Genomic DNA, 23965 nt, shown 5'->3' on the forward strand with positions numbered 1-23965 from the left:
ATTTGTTTGCCTTGAATTTTTTAAAACCAAAGGTCCCTTGCAGTGTGTTTTCCAAGTGAGAAGTTGTTTTTTACAGAGATGGGAATAGTGAACACTGCCCCGTGGGGTCCTCTCCCCCAGCCTGCCTGAAGAACAAATCTTCCACATGCTGGGGAGTGGGGAAGGCTTTTTACCATGGCCACTAAGGGAACTGAGGGTGAGCCAAATTATGTCTGCTACTGTCTTTCTGAATTTGGAAGGAGATTATCTTCATATCAAGTATTTTATAGCATGCCTTAAACTTCCTCTGATTTTTTTTTTTTTTCGAATTTCATGCCACAAAGTTTTATTCCAAACACAGACATCAGAGTTTAGATTGGTGACAGGGCTGGGTTGGGGCTGTGTCCAAATATTGTGCTGAAGCTGAGTAACACCACTTTGCTAGGCAGCAGTTTTGCTCTTGATATCCAGGAGTGTGGCAGAAATGGGAGCACACAACACAGGTGGAAGGTCTGTCTCTGGAGGGGGCTGGTTGCCAGCATGCAAGGTTGCAGGCTGACCAAGCCCAGTCTGCACAGGTTAGAGGAAAAGCAGCTCCATCACTCCAGAAAAGCTGGAAATCTTTAAAAGCTGGAGGTGCTGGCCATCCTTGGGAGCCTCACCTGGCTCCTTTCCCTGCTCCCCACAGCTGCCTGGCAGGCAGTGACAGCTCTGCCAGCCGCTGGCAATACGTTTGCTCTAAACATTTCCAAGCTGCTGTTTAGATCATTAAGACCCTGCTTGCATTAGGAGAGGGGAAAGGGGGCCATGCAGTGAACAAAAAAAGCTCCTGCAAATCTTCCAGTGTTCTCCTGCTTCAGGAGAACTGGTTACAGAAAACCTTTGTGTGACTAAAAGCACAGGGCAGCTGCTGCCTGGGACATGAAGGAAGTCTGTGGAAGTTGCCAGCCCTGCCAGCATATCTCCTTGAACTGGTCGTGCCCCTGGCTACTGGGAGGCCAAGTGTGACAACCAGAGGGAAGGATGCAGGGAGTGAAGGATGCATGGAGAGGCAGCCCAGCAACTCCCACCAGTGCATTTTTCTTGGGGTATCAGCGTAGGTTGGTTATTTGGGTTGCGAATTTTTCTTCTGTAAAACATTTACTGCATTAGTAATGTTTCACAGGGCTTTGCCTTTAAAAGAAAAGCCAAAGTAACTTTGCAGGGTGTTGCCAGCCCTACCCACTCAACTACTTTTAGCTTTGAAAGACCATATCAAGTTGAACACAACTGACAGGTCATATTTTGAGGAAGTGAGCCAAAAATGTTTTCACTATTTATTTGGGTAAATTCAAGTGCCAAGCAGTTTAACCCCAATGCACCCTCCTCATCTGCTCCCTACATGCATTTTTAAATTGGTTTTGTAAAGGAAAAATGTAGCTTGACTATTTATGCCCTGAAACATAAGCATGTGTTTTCTGCAGTGTTATAAATATGTGGATGATCATTTAGTAAAAGGTAACTGGGGGGGAAGGGGAAGAAAACCCTCAAAGGTGATTTCCATCAGTGCTTCCAGGCTTCACTTCCATTGTTATGCAATCAAATCCAATCCAGTTGATGCATTAGTTACCCAAAATGGAAAGACAGAAGGTTTCTATCTCTTTCCATTATTATGAGTATGATGAAAGTACCACAGGACCCCATCCCTGATAGGGACCGCTATTGTCTGAGACACAAAGCTGAGTAATAAACACAGTCCCCAGGGGAGATTCTCAGCTGGTGTAAATTATCACAGCAATTAATGTGCTATTTTGAAGTATGACAATTTACAACAGATGATAATCTTCCTCCTGGCCAGGAAGAATTACTGATTTTAGTGCATGATTCTATAAAGCCAGCTACAACTGCAAACTGCTCTGATTTACATGCTCAGCTAAAAACCACCTTCTCTGTCATGTTCCTCTGAATTAAGGGGATTAAGTGCAACATTTAGGTTCTCCCTCTTCTTTACAACAGGCACCTGTTGAGCACCCACCTTCCAGGTGCAGCCAGTAGTTTTTAGGCATTGCTCTTTTGGTGGAGAGCTGTCTCAGCCTTGTGAAGGCAACCTGGACTTGCCCTGTTAACCTCACCCTGCCTGTGCCGTCTTCCTGCCTGGTGTTGTCGAGGTTTGTTGCTCTAAAGGTGTGGGGTTTTATAGTTGCTCCCTTAAGGAGTCTTTGAAATTATCTCTGGAAATGATATGGGAATGCAGGCTTTGAAAAGCAAACCAGCAGGCAGAGGTGGTGAATTTCTGCAGCTGTGTTGTGGCCTGAAGGATCAGCAATGATGAGGTTAGTGAGAAACCCTTGCAGAGCCCTTTCCTTGCCACAGTAGCTACCAGCACTGGCTTCTCTGTGCTTTACAGGCTATACTCACCCAGCACCTTTGGGCACATGAGTGTTTATCTGCTATTACTTTTGTTACCCTGTTTGGACCTTGGTGTGCATAGGACACCAACATCAGGGAATGAGCTGAAGTGACCCACAGGGATCATTGATTCCAGCTTTTGTCTCTGCACAGGAACATTCCCAAGAGTCACACCATGGGCCTGAGTGTGTTGTCCAAATGCCTCTTAAACAGGCTCCATGCTGTGTGACCACCCTGGGGAGCCTGTTCTGGTGCCCAGCCACCCTCTGGGTGAAGAACCTTTTTCTGATATCTAACCATGATCTCTGCCATGGCTGAAATACTTCTGTCTCTCCAGAAGACCTTTGATGAGCACTGCTTTTTTTAAAGAGATGCATACAGACTTCCACAACATCTAAAGCAGAAATTTTAGTCTGGCTGTGTGTTTGGGCACCTAAATTATCTAAACCCATCTGAAGCAAGGTTATTTTTTAATTTTCTTTTTCTTTGTGGAGGTTGGATCGCTATTGTTTCTTCTGTACACATTTATTTCTAAACCTATGAATTACACTGAAAACTCACAAGACCCCTCAGATGTACTTTACACCTAGCACAAATGCACACTAGATAGAATCCTGGCTTGATTTGCTTTTTTTAGCCCGGAGATGGTCCAGATGCTAGTGCTGTTACATGTATGCAATGAAACCAGGATTTCTTTATCTGGTTAAGCACTTTTAGATCCTGCAGGATGTAGACATTACTATCATAATAATGGTTATGGTAATTTCCAAGGTAGATGATAAATCTATCACTTAATCTATCTCTTCTAATTAGACAGCAAGCATAACATCACTACAGAAGGAGTATCAAGTGAGATCAGTGTTTAAAATCTAAAATTCAAATTATCCTTTCCTTTCTGAAGATGGTGTGGGGGGCACTGTTTAAAAATAACAGACTCCAGTGATTTATATGGTATCCTCTTGTCTTATCAAAAAAACTGCAGATACTAATTGAAAAAGCTTTAGTGGTCCTAATGGAGAAAAGTCTTGAGTTTAATCCTACGAGGCATTTTAAAACCATGAGATGATACAGAGCACAGATTTTAAGAGGCAAAATGAAATACTTAATCTTCATCAGTTTAAAAAAAAGCCACTTCAGTAACACAGAAGGTTATGTAATTTTAAGGAGAGGGTTTAAGTGGTTACTACAGCCTAAGTAAACTGGGATTGTGGGAGCTGGGAACAGGAGATGTGAGTGGGGGGGTTTGGGTTTGACTCACTGTTGGGGGGTGAGTGTATGTGAATTCTAGACCTGTCTGTGTAAGTTGAGATCCTGGCTTACCCAGGGCCCCCCTTATGCAGGAAAAGTCAAAAATGTTTGAATAACAGAAAGGAACAGGACCAGCTGTGCGTGTCCCTGTGATGCTGAAGCAAGGGCCAGAGCGGTGGCTTCGCTGCTATAGCTCATGTGGGAATGGATTGCTGGTCACAGTCTGTATTGCATTTTACTGCCCTCATTTTAATCTGCTAAAAATAGTTCTTTTGGAAAGGTTTTGAAGCCAATTTTACTGGTTCAAGAAGCCTTTCAGGTACTGGCTTAGAGGTCTCCTGCCCATGAACTGGAGTGCTCGTAAAGAGCTCCCCACACGAGCTACTTTCTCCGAAAAAGTGAGAATAAATTCCAGCTTTTGCAGGAAAAAAAGAAAAAAGGCAAGTCAATCAGTTTTAATTTCACCCAGTGGGAGCTTGCAGGTGGTCTGCTGGTTCTATGTAACTTTTTATTCCATCAACTTTTAGTGTGATGCATTTGAAGCTGGGCTGCGGCTGCAGTTCATCCTTTTCCCTCTTATTTTTTACAGCTCTAAACTTTTTCTTTCATTAGAAAAAACAAGGTGCTTCCTACACACAAATCAGGATGTTCTGAATGCCTCTGATGTAACAGGTGGTTTTGAGAAGAAAAATGTTTCTATTTAGGGTATTTTTAGCTGATTTGAAGCATAACAAGCGGCTTATGTCTGTGTCCCTAAACATGAGTGGCAGGGACTTGTCACTCATAAAGCCTTATCTGATGCAGAAGTTTTCCTCCATCTGGAGCTTCTCTGTTCTGCCAACTTATATCCTACTGTGGAGAAGCTATAAGGATTGGATCATTAATTAATAGTGGTATCCTAAGGATATTGTCTTAATCCAATGCAGTAAGATAGAGCACTGATTTATTGAGTTGTTTCCTTCCCCTGCCTTAAAAGACTGAAAAAACTCCCCCCTACCAAAAAAACCTGACCCAAAAAACCAAACCCCAGAAGTGGAGTTTTTTATAGTGGCAACATCTAGACATAGTGAAACTGCTACATGGGCTTGAGGATGAGGGAAGAGGGAGGAAAACCTAATTTTGCTTCCCCTTCTGTCAGAAACACAGTGTGTATAAAACAGCTAAAGTAGCTTACAAAGAAGAGCTCTGCAAACAAGGCTGAACACAGCGTTCACCCCTGCTTTAACAACAGCCCCTGGGATGTCCTGTGTGGCCTGGCTGGCTGGGATGGACATGTCCACTCGAGGTCAGTCTCTGCAGAAGCACTGCTTTTGGAGGAGATGTGCAGATTAACACCAGCCATGAACCTTTCCCCACCAGCCATAAATTTTTTTTTTTTTATAATTCTAATTTATATCAGCTTAACTCGGATCAAAATCGGGACCACTGTGCCAATAAACCCACGACCACCGTCCTGATGGGGTATGAGTTGGTGGCCTTTTACTTAGACCTGCTTTCATTGGTTTCATATACCAACATAATCATCTGGCATTAGCATCCAGATGAGGGCCTTAAAAAAGGAAAATTAACATGACATATTGGAGGTGACATTCAAATACAAAGTCCCCATCATTTTCTTGACTAGAATTCTGTAATTATGAAAAAATGAGCCCATTACGTGCTGGAGGTTCTTTCAGACTGCAGGAGAGCCTTGCAGGCAGGGAGTGCAGCAATAACACAAACCAGACTTTGTGTTCCAACAGCATTTGACAGCATTAAATATAACACAGGCTCATCTAACCTTCACGGCTCCATCCAGAGGCCTGACAATAGCAGTAGTGTTGTTTTATTATGGATTGAAGTGCATCTTGACTGGCTTTTCTTTGCCCTTCAGAGCATGCTGGAGAGATCTAGATATCCTTTTTTTTTTTTTTTTTTTTTGGTGTATTGAGGGAACTGAGGCGATTCTCTCAACTCCCACATCTTTCCCATGGCATGGACAGCCAGCTGTGGGGGTCAGCATGTTTATAGCCCTGTCAGGGGCCAAGCCTCCTGCTCCCAGTTCAAGGGCAGTGCTGGGTATTTGTTGAGTGGAAAGGGGCTGCGAGGAAGGGATGGGAAATGAAGGAGCAACAGATCAGCCACACTGGTACTGCTTGACTTTTCACACAATCAGCAGCAGCTGGAGGGGGTGCAGGGGTCTGTGGCTGTGGGTTAATCTGTCCTGACAGCAGAGCTGTCAAGGTATCTTTCCATAATGGGACATAGAGATAATTAGATTTAGCACTCAGGGCCAAGCTGTGAACTTCTGGAGTGAAAGGGCTGGTAATTGGGATTATTCCCCGTGGTGGGGTCAGGGTGTCTGCCGGGCCAGGAGGTGGCTGGGGTGAAATATTTGCTAAAGCCTCCCTTGCTTTACACTGAACTTGGGGTAACGAGCCAGAACCCACAGCTCCTTCCTCAGGGTAAAGCTTATTTTGCTCTTCCTCATCTCACATGACTTTCCTGTCCCCCTCAAAATGGTTAATCTCAAAGGAATATTTTGAGAAAAAATATTGATATAGTTTCTTTTTTTTTTAATTGTGGTCTTATACAGCATTTCAAACCATCCTTAGGAAATAATAAAAGTTACAGAAGTCAGAGTGAAAAGAAAGATGAAACACAATTATGCCAAAACGTAATTTAAAATGCAGATTTGCTTGAGAAACGACAAACCCCTAATTGCAGTGCTCTCTCTTATCATTGCTTCAAAAGCTCCGTGTGCTCCCTCCCTCCCTCCGGGAAGGGCCTCAGCCGCGGCTGTGCTGCCACACTCTGACCTCTCCAGTGAAATACGGGTGACCCAAAATAAAACCAAGAGGGGAAGGGGGTGGCTGGGGCATCACCCCCCCGGGACTCAGGGGTCTGTGGTGGGTGCTGCAGGGGGGGAGCAATGATTTACAGAGAATAGTCTGTGAGCATGTAGGTGTGGAGAACACCAACCTGCTGCCTGGACCCTCCAGTCTGTAAAGCCAAAGAACCCCCCATAACTGCACTTTGCTGGGAAAGTTGAAAATACTGCAGCTATTGAGATGCCTTTTCACAGAGGCTGGTAAGTGAAATTAAAAGAAAATAAAGAGTTAGTTGTTGAGCAAAATGTTTATAGCTCTTTAAAGTTGTCCTGTGTGGCTGAAATCTCTGGTTGGACTATGTACCAGACAGCCTGATGTGCTCCACACACCACCACGGCCTCCAGGAGGGCACCTTTCACCTCTGTTTGGGTGGCCAGAGGCAGAGGGGCCTCTCCAGTGTCCTCTTCCCTGCCTTTGTGGGCTGTCACTGCCCAGGGTTAAGGCAGAGGTCCCAGTGTTGCACATGGACCTGTGGCCATGCTCTGGCCATCAAAGATGTCCTCAAGGACAGCACAGAAGTAATTACACCCCATGGCCTCAGGCAGGCTGGCCTCCTGTGAATATCTCCAATCACTTTCTGGAGCTGTTTGTGTTTTAACCTTTACCTGAAGTAGCCCCCATAATTTTACCCCCCATGGTTTTACTCTGATTCCTTGTGTGGCGCTGGAGGGTCTTTGCAGGCTCTGTGCTCAGCATCTCCCAGCGAATTCAGAAGAACTGGGCATTTATAACCTGTTCAGCCTTCCTGTGGCTTTTTCTTCTTGTGGTCTGTCTCACTTTCTCCTTAGTTATGCTTTATGAGATGCCCTGAGACTGATTGCTGACAGGCAGTGGAGTCATTTTGGAAGCTCTGATCACTGTGGGAGGGGCTGATGCCTCCATCTCTCTTGCACAGGCTGCCCAGGGGGTGACAGGCACCAGGGTGTCACCCTGCCTTCCACAGGACTGTGAGGTTTATTTAGCACAAGGGGAAACAGCAGTCAGATCTCCACTGAAAGGCACCAAGCATTTGGGGCCTCACAGAGTCACAGATGGGATTTGCTGGCCAGGTACTCACCATGGTTGCCGGGCATGTTTCCCTTTCCTGTCCCCCCTATGCTCCAGAGTGCTGTATTTTGTTTAAATTCTGGCAGTGCACCGAGCTGAAGCACTTTGTCATTTCACTGGCAAGGCTTCTCAGAGGCTGAGGCACATCTGGGGTGCAGGTAGCATGTCTCTCTGGTGTTTGCCAGAGCCTGAAACAGTGGTGGGTCCAAGGGTGCTGGAGTGGGAGGTTTTTCTTGTGCCCCTGACCCAGCAGGGTGCTAATGTGAGCACTGCAAAAATCCATTACCTTTTTGACAGTCCTAGATGGCATTTGGGAAGGAGTAGGTAAAACAGAGGATGAAGGCAGATGTATGACGCTGTTTCTACTTGCACAAGGGGCTCAGGAAATAGTCAAATAGGTTGTGCAGGTTCAAACAGAGTCCTACTTTCTGTTTTCCCTTTTTCCTATTGCAGCATAAGGTAGGAGAACCAAATCAGCCCATTTGGTGACTTTTAAATCCACTTTCATTGGTAATATGGACTCAGATCCTGCTGGGCCAGCATCCAGGGTAGGAGCTGCAGGATGACAAGGACTTGTGGGGCCAGCTTCTGGGTAGCCACATGTAGGACCTGCTGTGGCAGTGGCTCCTCATTGCTGCTTAGTTTTGCTTATCATTGCTCTGCCTTTTGCAGACCCTGCCCTGCTTTTTAGGGTTGCACCCTGCACAGCTGCTCTTCAGCCATGGGAGGTTGAGTTTCCTCTGTGATTCCCCATCAAAGGTATATCTGAACATGATGAGGGTTTCACAGCCTCTATGCTGGCTGTTACGGGATAGAATGGTCATGGGAAGGCATTTGGGATGCTCTAAAACAGTGAGAAAAGGGTTTCTTGGCATGGTTGTTGGCCTCTCCTCTGGGCTTGCGCTGTGGGACACCTGTGGCACAGCCAGTCACACACTACTTTTGTCTGCCATGGAGAGGGGACAGGGCTTGGCAGGCAGGCTGGCACATGTGCTGTTATCCAAGCTGGTTTGGGTGGAATGACTCTTGCTTGGCACATCCAGTGCCATTTCACTGAGTGAACAGCTTGCTGGCAGGTATGGCGCCAGCTGGAAGCACACTTACAAATGTAAGCACGAGGACAAGGCATTCACATTATCCAAGAATCAAACCCTGACTCTTAAAGGCCAGTGTGCTGTTTTTCCTGAGCTGGGATCTTGAATTATTAATGCAGCTTTATGCTGGAGATATGTATTAGATATGAACATTTTTGGCCTTACCACTTGGTGACATTCCTGAGCTGGCTTTTGCCAATGTCTTTGACTTGACCAGTACTTTATTGATTAATGTCATGTATTTTCTCTGGAAATACTCATGCAGTGCTACTTACCTTGTGGCCTAATGACATGGTTTAATTTGGCACATCATTAGTGCTGCTACTGTTAGTGTGTCCTCAAAGCACCACAGCAGTGTCTCAAGCCCTCAGTGTGCCACGGCTGGGCAGGAGGGTGGCAGCAGCAGTAGCTGGCCATAAAGACTAGTTGAGAAGATGTTTCTAAAGCCAAAATGTGGGTCATCCTTAGTTTGTGTAGATGGGTGAAGGCAACGGGCACTTGCTCTCATGCTAACTGCAATGTGACTTTCAAATTTTGGATCTGGAGGTTGGCTGCTCACATACAGTTCAGGGAGCTGCAGCCAATGGTTGTAGCTTGACAGCAGCAGAGCTGAGCGAAGATTATTTATTTCCACCTAGCAGAGCCATAATAAAAATCTTCTTGCCTCAGACAGGCACAGTACTCACCTGGCTCCTTCTGTGCTGATGGATGAGAAAGCAAATGAGGTTTTACTTGCCTGTGGAAAAAATATTCTCAAAGAAAGCCAGCCTGAGCTCTGCTTGTTGGAAGACGTGCCAGGGACTTTTAAAGCCATTTTTGAGGGTAGGGCAGTAGTGAAGTAATTATTGTCTGAACGCACACACACAGTAAAATGGGTATGTTTTCTAAATGGTCTCTTAAAGCAAAACTGAGTAGTAAGTAGGAATGCTTCCCTGCGGGCTGGCAGAAGGACACAGTTGGTATCACACATTTTAGCAGCTGGCATGTTAATAAGGCCATTTTTATTGAAATGAGCTAAATACTATTAACATTTGTGGACTCCCAACTGATTTCTGAAGCATTTATTGAACTTCAAAAACTGCCTCAAGAATCAATTAAAAATAATTTTTTAGATTTTGATAGAAAGAAGACGAAAGAAAATTGTGCTGTCATGTTCATGTTTATCTGAACAGATCTTACCTTTCTGTTGCTGACTTTAAAGAGTTTCCTCTCTTTTCTCCTTTTTGGTGCTTAAAATACCATTGAAAAATATCTCTTTGGAGAAGGTGGTAAGGTAGTTTGTAGACAAAATTTTTGTTGGTGTGGGTTCCCTTCTGCACCAGAAGATGGTTGGTGTGTGGTTGAAAATGAACATGAGGCTCTGTTATACAGTGATTGCACTTGGTCACTTTTACCAGTGAATGAATAGTGTATTTAAATTACTAATTAAATACTAAGCAGTTTTAGAAAGGAAGAAAGCAATGAAGAGCTGTCTGGCCTAGCATTGTGGGGGATTGGATGACAAGCAGTGCTTCCCATGTGTCCTTTCACCAGGCAGATCTGGAGGAAACCCTTGAGCTTTGATAGGTTTTGGGAAGCCTGAGCAGTCAAGTCTGGGAGCAGTGGTGAGGAGCTGCTTGTCCTCACCAGGGCATCTGGTGGTCCAGCACACCCAACGCCACCATGGTGCAGGCCGGTTGTTGTCTCCTTGGCTGCTTCCCTTGGCTTTGAGAGAGTTGCAGCCCAATATTTATAACATTGTGACAAGCTCTAGTATCTTCAAGGCAGAGTCAATTATTCGGTGCTAAGGTGAGGGGCTTGTTGGTAAAGACAAATGTTAAAAAGAAAAATCAAGTCACATTCTTGAAAGCGACATTAATCTAAGCGGTGTGTCAGCCTGCAGATGCTGCTGGAGTCATTACCCTGAGCTGAAACAACAGCCTATGCAATTTTATTTCCCTTGTTTTGTATTTTTTGTCACAGCAGGGATTCATTGCCTGAAAATACGTGTAATGTTCATCATAATGTTCATCAAAGACAGTCAAAGGTTGCTCCAAGCCTTGGCAGTGTGTTTGGGGCGGCAGGAGCAGGCACAGTGTGGTGGCTGAGGGCACCCCCTGAGCCGTGGGCTTGGGATGTCCTGTGCAGCTGCTTCAGGCAGGGGACAACTGGCTGGTTTGTTGAAATAATCTAAGTGAGGGTGGCTGGGCCATCCTTTGGCCTCCCCCCAGGGACTGCAGGGCTGTAGGTCCTTCCTTGCTGTCAGGTGTGCTTTATGGCTGGGGCAGAAAACCTGCTCATCAGCAAGGCTCCCAGAAAAGCAAGTTTATGCATTGAATGCTGCTGGAGGGACCAACATAAAAATTGTGAGTGGGAATTTTAGTCTTTATCCCAAGAACATCTTGCCCATTTACTCATGAGTCCAGTCTGTGGCAGAGAAATCCTCTTGGCTCCATTTAACAGCTCGGGAGAGGAAGGCAGAGTGTTAGAGTATGATCTACAGTTGCATACCAAAAATACAGGCTGTTAGGTCTGCGTGCGGTCTGCAAGACCACAGCCTGCCACAAATGTGCAACCGTACAGCAGCTGAAATGAGCAGCACTTCTGTTTCTGTACACCCTCCAAAAAGTTGTCATTGCTTCTAATTTTACCTCGTATCTAACCTGATACTAGACACTAGGATGATGATTTTTTTCATTGGCTTCCTTTTAAAGAAAAAAAAAGTCAACAAAACAAACCCACAAAACAAGCAAAAAGATCCCATTGTGAAAGCACAGCCTGTGCAAAAATAAGCCAGTAGGCAAAAAAAAAAAAAAAAAAAGACTACTCGTTTTATAAATATGCCCAGAAGTGGTTGGGATTTTTTTCTCATCTGACTTGAATCCTTTCCCAAACTTTAAAAATATCCTCATCTGAAGGAAGGATAATGAAACAAGAAGAAACAGCATTTCACCCCAGTGCCTTTAATAGTGCACCTGTGCTTCCCCAAGCTGCCAGGCTGTTCCCCAGTCCACACTTAGGTGGTGGGAGCATGACACACAAGCAAAGGAGCTCACCCTGAGATGAAGAAAGGAGCTTCTCACATGGTTAAGTGTTGGAGATGAGATGTAAACCTGGCAGGCCAGGATGATGTGGAGGAGAGCAGGTGAGCACCTGTGTTGAAGCTGGGAGCTGTAGCAGCAGCATGGGGAGCTGCAGGCTCATTGCAGCAGCAGAGTAGCATCCCTCACCGGCCTTCTTCACCCTTCCTTGCCAATGGCATCCCTTGTGTGGTCATGATTCTGGCTGTCAGGGGAACAAGCTTGAAACACTCTGCATGGAGGTTTCAGGGATCTAGGGAATAGCTGAAAAAGTCAGCACACCACAACTGGAGAGATTAGTCAATGTACATTTCTTCACTCTTCTGAGTTCAGTTTTGTCATGTGAAAAAGAAACATGGATGATGCTGTTATCTTAACTACTTGCTAAACACTGATCTTTTGTTATTTAGCCCTATGGTGAAATCTGGTTTAGCTGCTTGTTGTCTCTGAGGCTGCGCAGTCACTTCAAGCCTCATCCAGGAGGAACTTTGTCCTTTTGCCCTCATGGAAATGGTGAACTGTTTCTCAGCATCTGAGACAGCCCCCTCCAGGCAGTGGGGGGACTTACCTTCTGTTGGGCACAAACACCTGGGAGCACCCAAGATGAGCTTCAACTTTTCACTCTGTCACTCTCTCTGCGAATGATATCTGTATTTTTATATTGTATTTATTTAGAGTCTAGGGTTAGTGATCTGTCTGGCACAACTTAACCTCTTTTAAGACCACTTTCATTCTGCTGGTATAGTACACCTGTGGATCTTGCTCATTCTCTTGAACATGCAGATTCAAAATATTCTTACAATGCTTTCTGATCACTTTTGAGTGACCAGAAATCCTCTTTTGACTCCTTTGTGCTGGTGTTCACATTACCCATTCAGTTTCCAGGAGCGGGGCAGGGTGCAGATGATCCTGCTAAATGGAGGCCACAAGCATCAGTGTGGCAGAAATCCAAGATGAGCTTGTAGCTGTGCTGCAATTACAACGCACAAGTAATTAACACCTTTAAATAAAACCCCCAGCCAAGGTGTTTGCTGATAAAGGCAAAGTTCAAAAGCTCCATCAATTAATCCCTGGGAAAGGCTGGTTCTCCCCAAGCCCAAGGGCTGCAGTGGGGCTGGAGGCTGGGCTGGGGTAAAGGGTCCAGCCCTGGCATTGTGCAACCAGGCACAAATCCAGTGGGTTGGTTTTAAAATTGCTTAAACAATTTGTATAGGTCTCTTTAGATGCTGAACAGTTTATGGCAGTTGCTGCCTGGAAAGCTTCATGTGCCAGGGCCTTAGTCCTGAAATAGTAATTTAGGTGCTAACTCTTACTAAGATTAGTAGCTCAGTTTTACTGGAGTGGAACTGTTCCCAGTAGTTAACCACGTGAGAGTTTGCTGGAAGATGAGCAGCTGAAGATCAGAAATCAGTGAGAGGATGTGATGACTGATAGGTGTTGAAGGAAGCAGAAAGGATAACTAAGGTGATGGCATTAGTGAGACAATTTCAGCATAATTCTTACTGCCATACAGCTTTCCTTATATACTCTATCCTTGGTCCTGTTTCTGTTTGGTTTTAAAGTTTTTGTTTGGGGTATTTTTTGGTTGGTTGGTTGGGGGGGGGGGGGGGGTGTTTGTTTCTTTATTTTCCCCCTCCATTTTCACTTGTTATTTTCAGGGAAATCCACATCATCTAGCCCCTGCCTGTCTCAGTGCCTTTGCTGCTGCAGGGAAGTTCCTGCTCTCCTGCCCAATTTGGCCAACAAGGAACACTGGCAATGTGCCTCCTTGGGAAGCTTTGCAGTTTGGATGCTGCTTCACTTACATTTTCATTAAAAAAATTAAAAATGTACCAGCAGCAGGAACGTTGCCCACAGGACTCCAGTATGCCAAAATGAGTGGAGCCAAATGGCAGTGGTTGCAGCTCCCTGTTCACACTGTGCCACTGCATCCAAGCATCATTTGCTGAAGGTTCTGGGTGAGATTGCTGGTTCTTACACGACACAATGAGAAGTGTTAAAAAGCAGGGCTAGCTCTTGCCTACAGGGAAAGTAGGTGGCTGCTGAACAGCAGCAAGAAAATGCCCCAAAACATAATGGCCGTTAATTGCCTGAGAGGGCAAGTTGCTATTTTCCTTGCAAATGAGAGTTTAGAGTTGGCATGGGTAAAGTCTATCTTTCCCCCTGCCTCCTGTGTGTGAATGTGCCTGAGTGAAAGTCTAGGAGGGAAGGGTTTGCTGAGCAGGGAGTTATCTGTACAGGCACTTGACATGGGAAATCCCAAAACAAACATCATGGCTGAACCTCTCTCCTCTGGGCTTGGCTTTGCTTCCCCATTTGGTGGGGAGGTATCTGCCTTTCTGGGACAGGCATTCCTCACGCAGCATGTGTGACAAGCAAGACCTGCAAAGAATTACCAAGATGAGTGAGTTCCCTGAGTGCCAGAACAAAAAATGAGTTCAGATGGGAGCTGGCATCTCCTTTATTACTCACTGAGTGACAGCATCAGCCTCAGCTGCTGTACACAACCCAGAGGCTTTAACTCGAGGTGACTCACTCAGGAAATAACATTTTCCCTCCCTCCCCATCCAACCATTCCAACTCTTCCAAAGCAGTGATGCCCTCTCTGTCTGCTCAGCTCTTCCTCATCCCAGCACAAGGGGATACTGGCAGCCTGGAGCTCACCTCCCTGCCTGCTGGTGGTTTGCCCAGGGCAGCAGCAAGGAGCTGGGGACTCCCTGACACCACAGTCATTGAGCAGGGACTCGTCCAAAACCAAGCAGACTTCTCTTTATGATGCTGCTGGAATCAGCATCACCCCACCCCCGGACATGTGCACAGTGCTGAACTGAGCCCTTGATTTTCCAGCTGCACTTGGTTGTGTTCAGGAGACATCTCTCTGCCTCCCTAAAAACAAACAAACAAACAAACAAAAATCCAACAGAGAAAAACCCCCAGTCCCGCTTTTCCCCTTCCCACCCCCAACCTCTGCTCTGTGAGATAGAGAAAGGGTGTTACAATGAAATGAGTCAGATGAAAGTGTTTTCTTCTGAGCTCTGTTCTCTAATGTCAGTGTGGTCAAAGTGATGAAATCAGAGGTGAGATGTTTTTAAGGCTTAAATAATTATTTCTTTAGTGCAAACAAAGCATAAGGGCTGACATGGGACTAGACTCCTGAGTAGCAGTAATTGTGTGAAACCAGGAAAAATGGGACTAGTTGAGGAGCTGGCACACTCTGTTGATGTTAAAACTGGACACAAAATTGGCATTCAGGCCAAAATCAGCGCAATTATTAAAAACAATTCTTCTCAAATGCTCAACATTTTTGCAAACACTCACTGTATCATTGCCACCCACTCATTGTGACAAGTACAGGGGACTGCCTTCTGAATTATCTATTTCATTTATATATAATCGCCTTGAAATCATGTGATGGTGCTGTAGTCTTCTCCAGAAAAATGCTGCTTTAAACAGAAATCTCTCTGCCTGTAGAACTATAAAAAATGTATGACTCTGTAAACACAAACTAAAAGGGCTGAATTTATCTTTCCTGTAACTTTGCTAAAGCTGATGCTATGATCTGTGTCTGTATGAATGAAATCAGCCTGAACAGCAAGGGAACCAACTTTATACCAGATTATTGCAAATGTTTGCAGATATTCCACTTTGCTGCCAGAAGTGCATCACTGTCACACAGATTTTAAGTACAATGTATGATATAAAACCAGAAATAGGAAGCTCTGTTTTTTTAAATGACTGAATATCAAGTATTTATTTTAAACACTTCACTTTGTGAGACATTGGGAAACTGCTGTCACTTATATTTTAAGAGCCCACTTGCAAACCAGCCGTCACTAGGAAAACACAGTTTGAACCTTGTTTTTGTAGTGGGGTGGCTTTAATGGTTAGATTTGCTGGATTTTTGCTGTTCTGGATTGTGAGCAAAGTTATTGTTCTGCTGCTGTCTCTTTAGGAATCATGCTGGTTTTTTTCACTTCCCTGTGAATGGGAAAAACATAAAGCAAGCTGGCATCAAGGACTGTGCTTTATAAGAAAGGAACAAGGAAAGATAAAATGGTTACATATGGCAATATGGACAGTTTCCAACTTAATGGAAATAAGAGTCCAATTTTTGCAGCATATAGTGAGAATTGAACTGTATTTTTATGCAAATGCTACAGAAAATGCAGCTCAGCAAAGGCTGTTTTCCGACTGTTGTCTGGAAAGCATTTTGAGTGCCTAAAGACTTACATTTTCCACAAGAACTTGGTGAGAAAGAATATAAAGGGGTAATAGAGCATTTAAACCCATTATACGTACCTGAGGTTTCTTTTTTAAAAAATCTAAGAATCAGCTAGGAGGAGGAAACACTCATGAGCCCTTAACAAGCCTACATAGTGATTCTTCCTTGTATTTTGTTTGTTTGTTGTTTTAAAATGTTGTCAAACTCAAATTTGTTTATGGAGTAGAACACCAGGAAAAATGGTGTATGCTTGCACAGCACAATCCAGCCCTGAGGCCTGCCACAGGAGATACTTTAGGTGCAATGTAACTTTGACTGGGTGGAGCTTTCTGTGTCCTAGAGGAAAGCCAAAGTACAGCAGCACAGTACTGCTGTGCAGTGTGGACCCAGCCTCATCCTGGCCCTTCTGCACTGAATGATGCTGAAAACTCACTGCACATGATGAATAATATGGTATCACTATCAGAGGGAGCTCCACCATCTAGAAAAACCTTTGGGAGAGGGTAGATGGGACAGGCCTTGGATGAGCATGGCTCAGAATGAGGGTGCTCCTTGGAGTAAAAGCTGAAGGGCTCAAGCCCCCTTACTGGCATGGGTGGGATGGGCTGACTTCCTGTGTATCCTGTTACTGTGAAAACAAACCATGTGGGTTTAAGCCTGGGAGGCCAGCAAAGAAAAATTTCCTGAGTGTGAAGGGAATTCTCTCCCCTCAGAAAGGGGAGAGAAGGAGTTTGAGGCTGTGTGGTTGTCACAGTAACTTCTCCGTGTACCTCTGTGCCCTTAGAGTTAATTGGGACTGAAGGGGAGATCTCCTGCCCTTAGGCAGAAAGTGGCAATGCATTGAAGTGTAAACCAGAGCAAAGAGAAGCACACTGGAGACTTGCCAGGGACAGGGAGCCAAGAGTTAAAATGTAGAACCCTATGTAAGGCAGACATTTGTTTCCTGAGTGGCACAAAGGAAGGCTGGAGGAACCGGCCATGCCATTTCTCAGTTGCTGTGGGCGAGACTGGTGCCATTTGTGTAGGGGAGGGAGGCTGCAGAGAGGTGGTGGGATAGATCAGAGGAGCAGTGGGATGGATGGCAGAGACTAGGTGTAATTTCACCTGCAGATTCCAGGGCAGCAGCTACACCAGCCATACGTGCTCCCAAGACTGCATAAGCATTTGTGAAAATGATAAAGTCACTGTGAATCCTCATTTTTTAATGGGTCTGTACCCAATTCCTACACCATAAGATTCATTCACAGCAGTTTTGAGAAGGGGGGAATTCACATCTCCCAGCTGGTCCTGGGTCTTCCAAAACAATTTGATGGTGAAGATACCCAAGGGGCCATTTACAAACATGTTAGTAACCCTCAGTGGCCAATCTGTATGCCGCAGGATGAGGTGTGGGAGTTACCTGGGCTTTTTGGAAAGTTTTTTAATGAACAGGATGAGTTCAGAGGAACAGTTCTAAAAGTTGGAGGGAGCACTAAAGAGTCTGCAAATATATGGCTGTACTGTTAAGAAGAGTAGGCTCATTTCACTTCACCAGAGTTATTTGCACTCTATAAGAGGAGGTGCGATCTGCTTATTAAGAGGGAAAGCAAAAACAATTAAGAATGTACTGGTACCACAGAATACTGTTTCTGGTCACATTAAGCTGTTATAGTTAAAAAGTTTTATTCAAATATACTAACCTTGATCAGCTTGATGTCTGACTTGTTTAAAACAGAAAGAAAAGCTTCATTCAGAAGAGTGAAATTAGATATTTTGGTAATCAAATAGCTTGAGCCCTTTGATGCATTTTATTCTTTAGCATTAACATTTGTACCTGTACTGGAAGGACAGGTTCCTGAAATTTCAAACATCTATTAAGAGATGAGTAAAAAAACCCAACTGTATCATTATCTTACTGGACATCTCAAAACTGGCCATCATTCATCTTAAATAATGCTGCTTTGCTGTGCTTCTTTCACTACAAAACCCTTTTGTCCATCATTTGCAGATAAATGCTAGAATGATTCGTTGGGGTCAGAATAATGTCCTCACCACCAATCCAAAGCTACTGCTGGAAGCATTGAGGCTGAGAATATGCATTTTTCAACTGGTAGAGGCCAGATAGCAGGCACTGAGTTTTGTTGGGGTAAGCATTTTACCAAAATACCTTTTAGAATACACCGGCAAAAATGTTGTCTTGTAGTCATGGAGGGGAAAAAAAAAAGAAAATGTACACAGAACCACTTTTCTATTCTACAGACCTTTCTTAGCAGTGCTAAAGAAATTGTTCTGGAAACAAGAAATAACTTCATTTTGGTTATAGTTGTACACTCTGGACTTCAGGGATGGCCACATTACATCACTGGCGGCCAGCTTGAGCCAGAGTGCTTTTAGAAAATTGATGTTTTCCTTAGTTCTTTGCCAGGGGGAATACTAGGGACAATAAAAAAAGCTTACAAAGAGACACACTGGTATAATTACCCGAGTAGTACCAAGAGACTGTTAAATTGAAAAGGAGGAAAAACCTCATTTCGTGTGCCTGCTGCTTTCCTGCAGAGCAGACACAGGCAGCAGTTTGTGCTCTCACAGCAGATCATGGCCCTTGCAGAGGCTGGGAGTGCTGTTACCTGGGCATGTGTGCTGTGCCACCATGTGTTAATTTTGCCAAGGGGAGAAAACCTGCTGCTTTCACTGCTAGCTGGGGCACATTACTGGTGCCAGAACAGGATATGAGGGATTGGAATGTGTGCTGTAGAGCAGCCCTGGCACTTCATGAAACAAAATTTACTGAAACCAGAGCCAGATGATCCCTGTGCTGCCCCCAGTCCTGGGATGCCCACCCTGCCAACCAGACCAAGTGCTTGAGGAGGGAGTGGGACAGAGCTGCTTTGGTGCACTGCTGCAGCTTCCCTTGGCTTGCACAGGTTGGCTGCACAGAAAGTGTCACCAGGTACCCCTGACATAAAGCATTCCCTGTACTGAAATCAAGCAGACTCAAAATGCCTGGCAATGGAAAATTCTCTGTTCCCTCTTCCCCCTGTGTGATGCCCTAAGTGTCTGCTAAGAGCTAATGGTGCCAGTATGCAGTTGGATAGGACAGGGAAGTTCGGGAGAAGGCATGGTAAAACAGATTTTGTTGCCAGTGACTTACTAAGCAGAGTTAAAGGAGGTGTGATGAAGAGATGTGCTGATTAATTGAAGAGCTTGGAGCAAATGTAATATGTGGCTTCAGAAGTCAATAAAAATGGCTTCAGTTTTACAGATTTTTGTTGTTCCAGAAAATAATACCTAAGGAAAGGAAAGAATGGAAAGATATGTGGGCTTGCAGTAGGAAAAGGCAAGAGAAAAATCAGATGCTTTTGTTCCCTCCCTGATGCCCTGCACTGACCATTGAGTTCAGAGTGCTTCCCCAGGCTTGTGATTTATTTTTCTGTTGGGGATGTCATAGGGGTAATGTACGAGGGAGAAACTTGCTTTATTGACAAGCTGTGCTTTAAAGCTTATGGGGCTGCTGATTTCTCATTCACTGGATAAAAAGCATCTAAGATTTTGTTCTGTTTCAATCATGATTATTGCACAGTGGGATTTGACAGATCTTCTGTGTCCACTTCCTCTCAAGACTTACTGATTTTTAACTTCATATATATCAGCCACCTAACTGGAAACAGCTTATAGAAATGAATATAAAAGATAACAGCAGCAATCTAAAAAAATGTGGAGAAATTAATTGAAAAAGCAAATTGTAATAACCTCATTTAGATTTTTGCAGTGGGCAGCACAAATTACTTACAGCTGATAATGTTCCTCATCAGATGGACTGTACCTCACTCACTTGGAAGACAAACACCCACAAGCCTTTAAGAGTCAGGTCCCTGACAGAGTGGGAGAACCCATCCTTTCCTGTGGTGTGACTGCTCACTTGGGCATGAGCCAAGATTTGGCCCTGGTAAAGGAGCACTACCCAAGTGATGGCCTGGAGGGAACTTTGTTGGTTTGTTGATCCCCACCAAAGGGAGAGCAAGGCCTGGAAGATATTGAGTTTGTTGGTTGTTGATCCCCAGCAAAAGTGTTAGGACCTCTGGGTGCCAGGTTTGGTGGATGAGCAGAAGGCTGAGGGTGGCCCTTCCCCTAAGGCAGAAGGGTGGCCCTGGACAGCCCTTTGCCTCTTTCTTTAAGGGCTAAGCCTTGCAAGATGTGTATACTCCACCTGCCTGCTTTTACAGTCTGCCTCATTTTTCTACTACATAATTGAAAAGAAAGAAAGAAAAAAAAGAGATTGTACTTCTCAGCTCTTCTTAGAGTGATGAAAATTTGCTCCTATGGAGCCCACTAGTATTGCCAAAGGTTGCTTATTAAATGCTTACCTCTTATGGATTGTCCCTCAGAACTGTCTGGCTATACCTTTAGCACTGCCAAATCACAAGCTGAAGGGGAAAGACTTTCCTTGAAGCTTTAGCTCTGGAATTTGTGTGATTAAACTGGATTCTCCTTTTCCATTGTAAAAACACGTTTCCAGCTGCCGTGATTGTAAAGGAAAGGTTGAAAATCTAAGCCCAAAGTATGCAAAGCAAGAGAAGCAAATAAAAAGAATATGAGGAGGTTTTTTCATTTAGCCCAATGTTTTGAGCTACTCCTTTCTCCAGGAGGCTGATTCATTCTTTTGAATGGATTGCATTGGTTACACCATAATTTTTTTGTTTCCATAAGGGATAACTTCAGAGCTTTTCTTCCAAAACTTCTCTGCCCAGTTTAGACATCTCTTAGAAAAACTAAATGAGAATGAATTTGTAAGAAAAATTAATGATCTGCTGTACAAATTTTTCACAACTTTGTACATGGATGGAGTGGGTTTGTAGAATTACAGAATTGCAATGACTAATAATAGTAATAAAGTATCTGATTGTGCTGTGTAGTTAAAGATAGTCATAATAGTCTCATTGTCTTGTCTTCCCACTCCTTGCTGTGACATCAGCCCATCCCAGACCATCACATCCTGCTCATGGCTGTGTCTTTGTTGATAAATAGTGAGTCATTATATGCTCTGCTCTATGACTCTTACAGCTGTATTGCCCAATTTTCTTCTCTCCAGAATGAAATCCCTTTTTGCAAGGATTTAGTATGTCTTTAAAACAGCCAAGTTTGTCTTGAGACAAATGTGCACTTCAGCAGAAGTAGGAATGAATGAAATAAGGGGCTTTTTTTCTGTCTGATACCTGAAGTAGCTTCACCTACTGTAAGTGATATATTTTTATTAATGACAGAGCTTCACCACCACTATGTACTGATGGCACAATCTACCACATGCTGAATCATTTCCATGCCTTGTCCCTGCAGGACACATTCGACCTGTAGAGCCCTGCTGCCACACAGCCATTAAACTCTGCTCAGAATATTCAGATGCTTACATGTAAACAGAGACATGGAAGTTACACCTTTTTACCACAAATGCCAAACTGATTTAGTAATACTGAATTCAAAACTTCTTGCTCTCCAGCATGCTGCTACCTACATAGAGTACTCAGGAAGTTCTTCAGAAACTAAAAGCATAGCAAAATATTTTTTAAGTGCAAAAAATAATCTGGATGCTTTCCAAAAAGAAAAAAGTATGCACTAGCACTGAGAACATACTATGATCATTCTGGCACTCTAAATAGCTGATTTGCGTAGTTGGGAGATAGTTGTTTTCTTTCAATTTAAATTTAAAAGTATGATCAAGCATGTGGCATAGCAAACTTGGAGTTCTGGGGACCTACTGAATTAATATGAATTTATTACCAAGAACCAATGACCAGTATGTCTACCTTGTACAGATGAGTTGAGGGGGAAGATCCAAAGGTGTAACAGAACCTCAGTGAGGCAAGATACATCATGTGTTTGTTTTAACTTTTTGCATTTTACTTGGTTATTTTGTAACTGACCCTTGCAAAGTCTGAGAGGCCGGACAGCCCAGGGTGTTGCACTGTTTATGGATAAAGGAGGGTTAATGGAAACCAGGACAAAACCTGTGGTCCCTGGGGTGGACAGATAGATGGATGATGGATGGATTGTCTTTAACTCCTACTCTCATTGCTGCTGCCTTGCCTTTCCTTTGCTTTCCCTAGGCTGAGGATCCCAAGCCCCAGCCCATCAGCTGCCAAACAAGCTGCACACAGTAAGTGGTCTGGGGTAGATAAGAGCATTGGCCAAAACCTTGGCTGTAAATCTTGCTCTGCTGGTGACCTCCTGTGGGGCTGCACCTGTGTGCCTCAACAACCTTCCACCTTCCCTGTGGGGAAGCACAGAGCTGGAATGCCTGTGCCAGGAGCAGGGCAAGTGGTGGGATATCACACGGGTGTGCTGCTATGGAGCAACACCTGTGCTTGGGGAATGTTGCAAGTGCATGTTCAGAGGTTGCTCTGTGGAAAACCATCACCTCTCTGGCACAGCCTGTGTGTTGCACTGAGCTTGCAGAGCCTCCTTAAGAGCATCTCTTCTCCACTAGACCTTAAGTGATCCAGGAAAAGTCCTGTCCTGACTCTCTCCCAGAAGGATCCTGAGTGAAACTTTCTCACCCCTGCCATGAGCTGGCCTGGGGCAGGAGTGAGAATACTGCTCTTACCTTGCCAACAACCCTCCTGCAGAAATGAAAATGTTTTCACTGCACAAAGCAGTGTATTTCATTGCAAAACAACTCTGCTGACTGCTTGCATATCTGTTCCTCTCTTCCCTGTCTCCTCCTTTGGGTTTCTGAGTGCTGGGGGCACCATAAAGTACTGCTTGTGGTGCACCAGACCTGCACAAGGCATCCCAGCCCCAATTAAAGGGCCATTCCTGTGCACAGGAGGGACTGGCTTTGGATAAACAGAATAGAGTCCCTGCAGCCCTGCATGGGAGATAATTCAGCTGCCCATTTGCTGCCTCTTTCTTTCTCTGTTCCTTCTGATGTATTTTTGGGTGGAGGGATTGAAAATTTGATTTGTTAAATAGGTTTAAGAAAATGTAAATGAAAATTATAAAATTCCCTGAGTCTTTTTTTTCATGATAGATTTTATGTAGTTAAAATAAGTGATTACCTCATAAATATCATTTTAATAGCCTAGTCAACGGTGTAGCCTCTGCTGTTCTGAGATTTTTATCTCAGAAAAGGGACGGAAAAAATCCTTTCCCATAGATTTATATTGCTGTAGTGGCTGTTGCTGCTGCTCATTACTTGCTGAGTAATTTGAGGGGAATGTATTCTTTTCATGCAGGCAGACACAGAGTGAGGGAGCACGGATGCTGCTGGGGACTGGCCACCCTGTGCCCACACAACCAGCTGTGCCCTGGCCAATGGTGGCCCTGGCCAGCTTGTCAAGTGCTCCAGCTGAAGCTTTTGGGGTAACAACCTCATGTTCCCCAAAGCCAGTCATTCCTGCACACAAGCATGATTATTCGTTGGACAAGGAATTGGCTGGATGGCTGCATCCCGGTAATTGTCCAGTCAATGGCTCAATGTCCAAATGGAGGTTGGTTACAAGGTATCTCAGGGATCTGTTTTGGGACTGGAACTGATCGATACCTTTTTTATTGCTACAGGCAGTGGTGGCCAGTGCTGCCTCGGCAGGTTTGTTGATGACAGCAAGCAGAGGGTGCAGTGGATTTGCCTGGGGAAAGGGAAGGACCTGGACAGGCTGGAGCGGTGACCCTGTGTGAACCTCATGGAGTTCAACAAAGCCAAGGGACACCTTTTAAACTCCTTTCAATATACATAAAGGAGCTTGTAAGAAGGAATGGAGAAAGACTTATTACCAAGACCGGCAGTGACAGGATAAAGTGCAACAATTTTAAACTGAAAAGAGGATAGGTTAAGGTTAGAAGTAAGAAATGCTTTGCTCTGCGCGTGGTGAGGCACTCGAACAGGTTGCCCAGAGAGGCTGTGGGTGCCCCATCCCTGGAAACATTTGAGGCCAGACTGGATGTGGCTTTGACCAACTTGATGTGGTGAGAGATGTCCTTTGCCCATAGCGGGGGGTTGGAGCGCAGATGGTCGTTAAGCTGCCTTCCCACCCAAACCATTCCGTGAGGAGGATCTGAGGTACCCTGAGATTCCAGTTCGAAAGT

Source organism: Geospiza fortis, unplaced genomic scaffold (assembly GCF_000277835.1).
Source record: "Geospiza fortis unplaced genomic scaffold, GeoFor_1.0 scaffold11, whole genome shotgun sequence".
NCBI lineage: Eukaryota > Metazoa > Chordata > Aves > Passeriformes > Thraupidae > Geospiza > Geospiza fortis.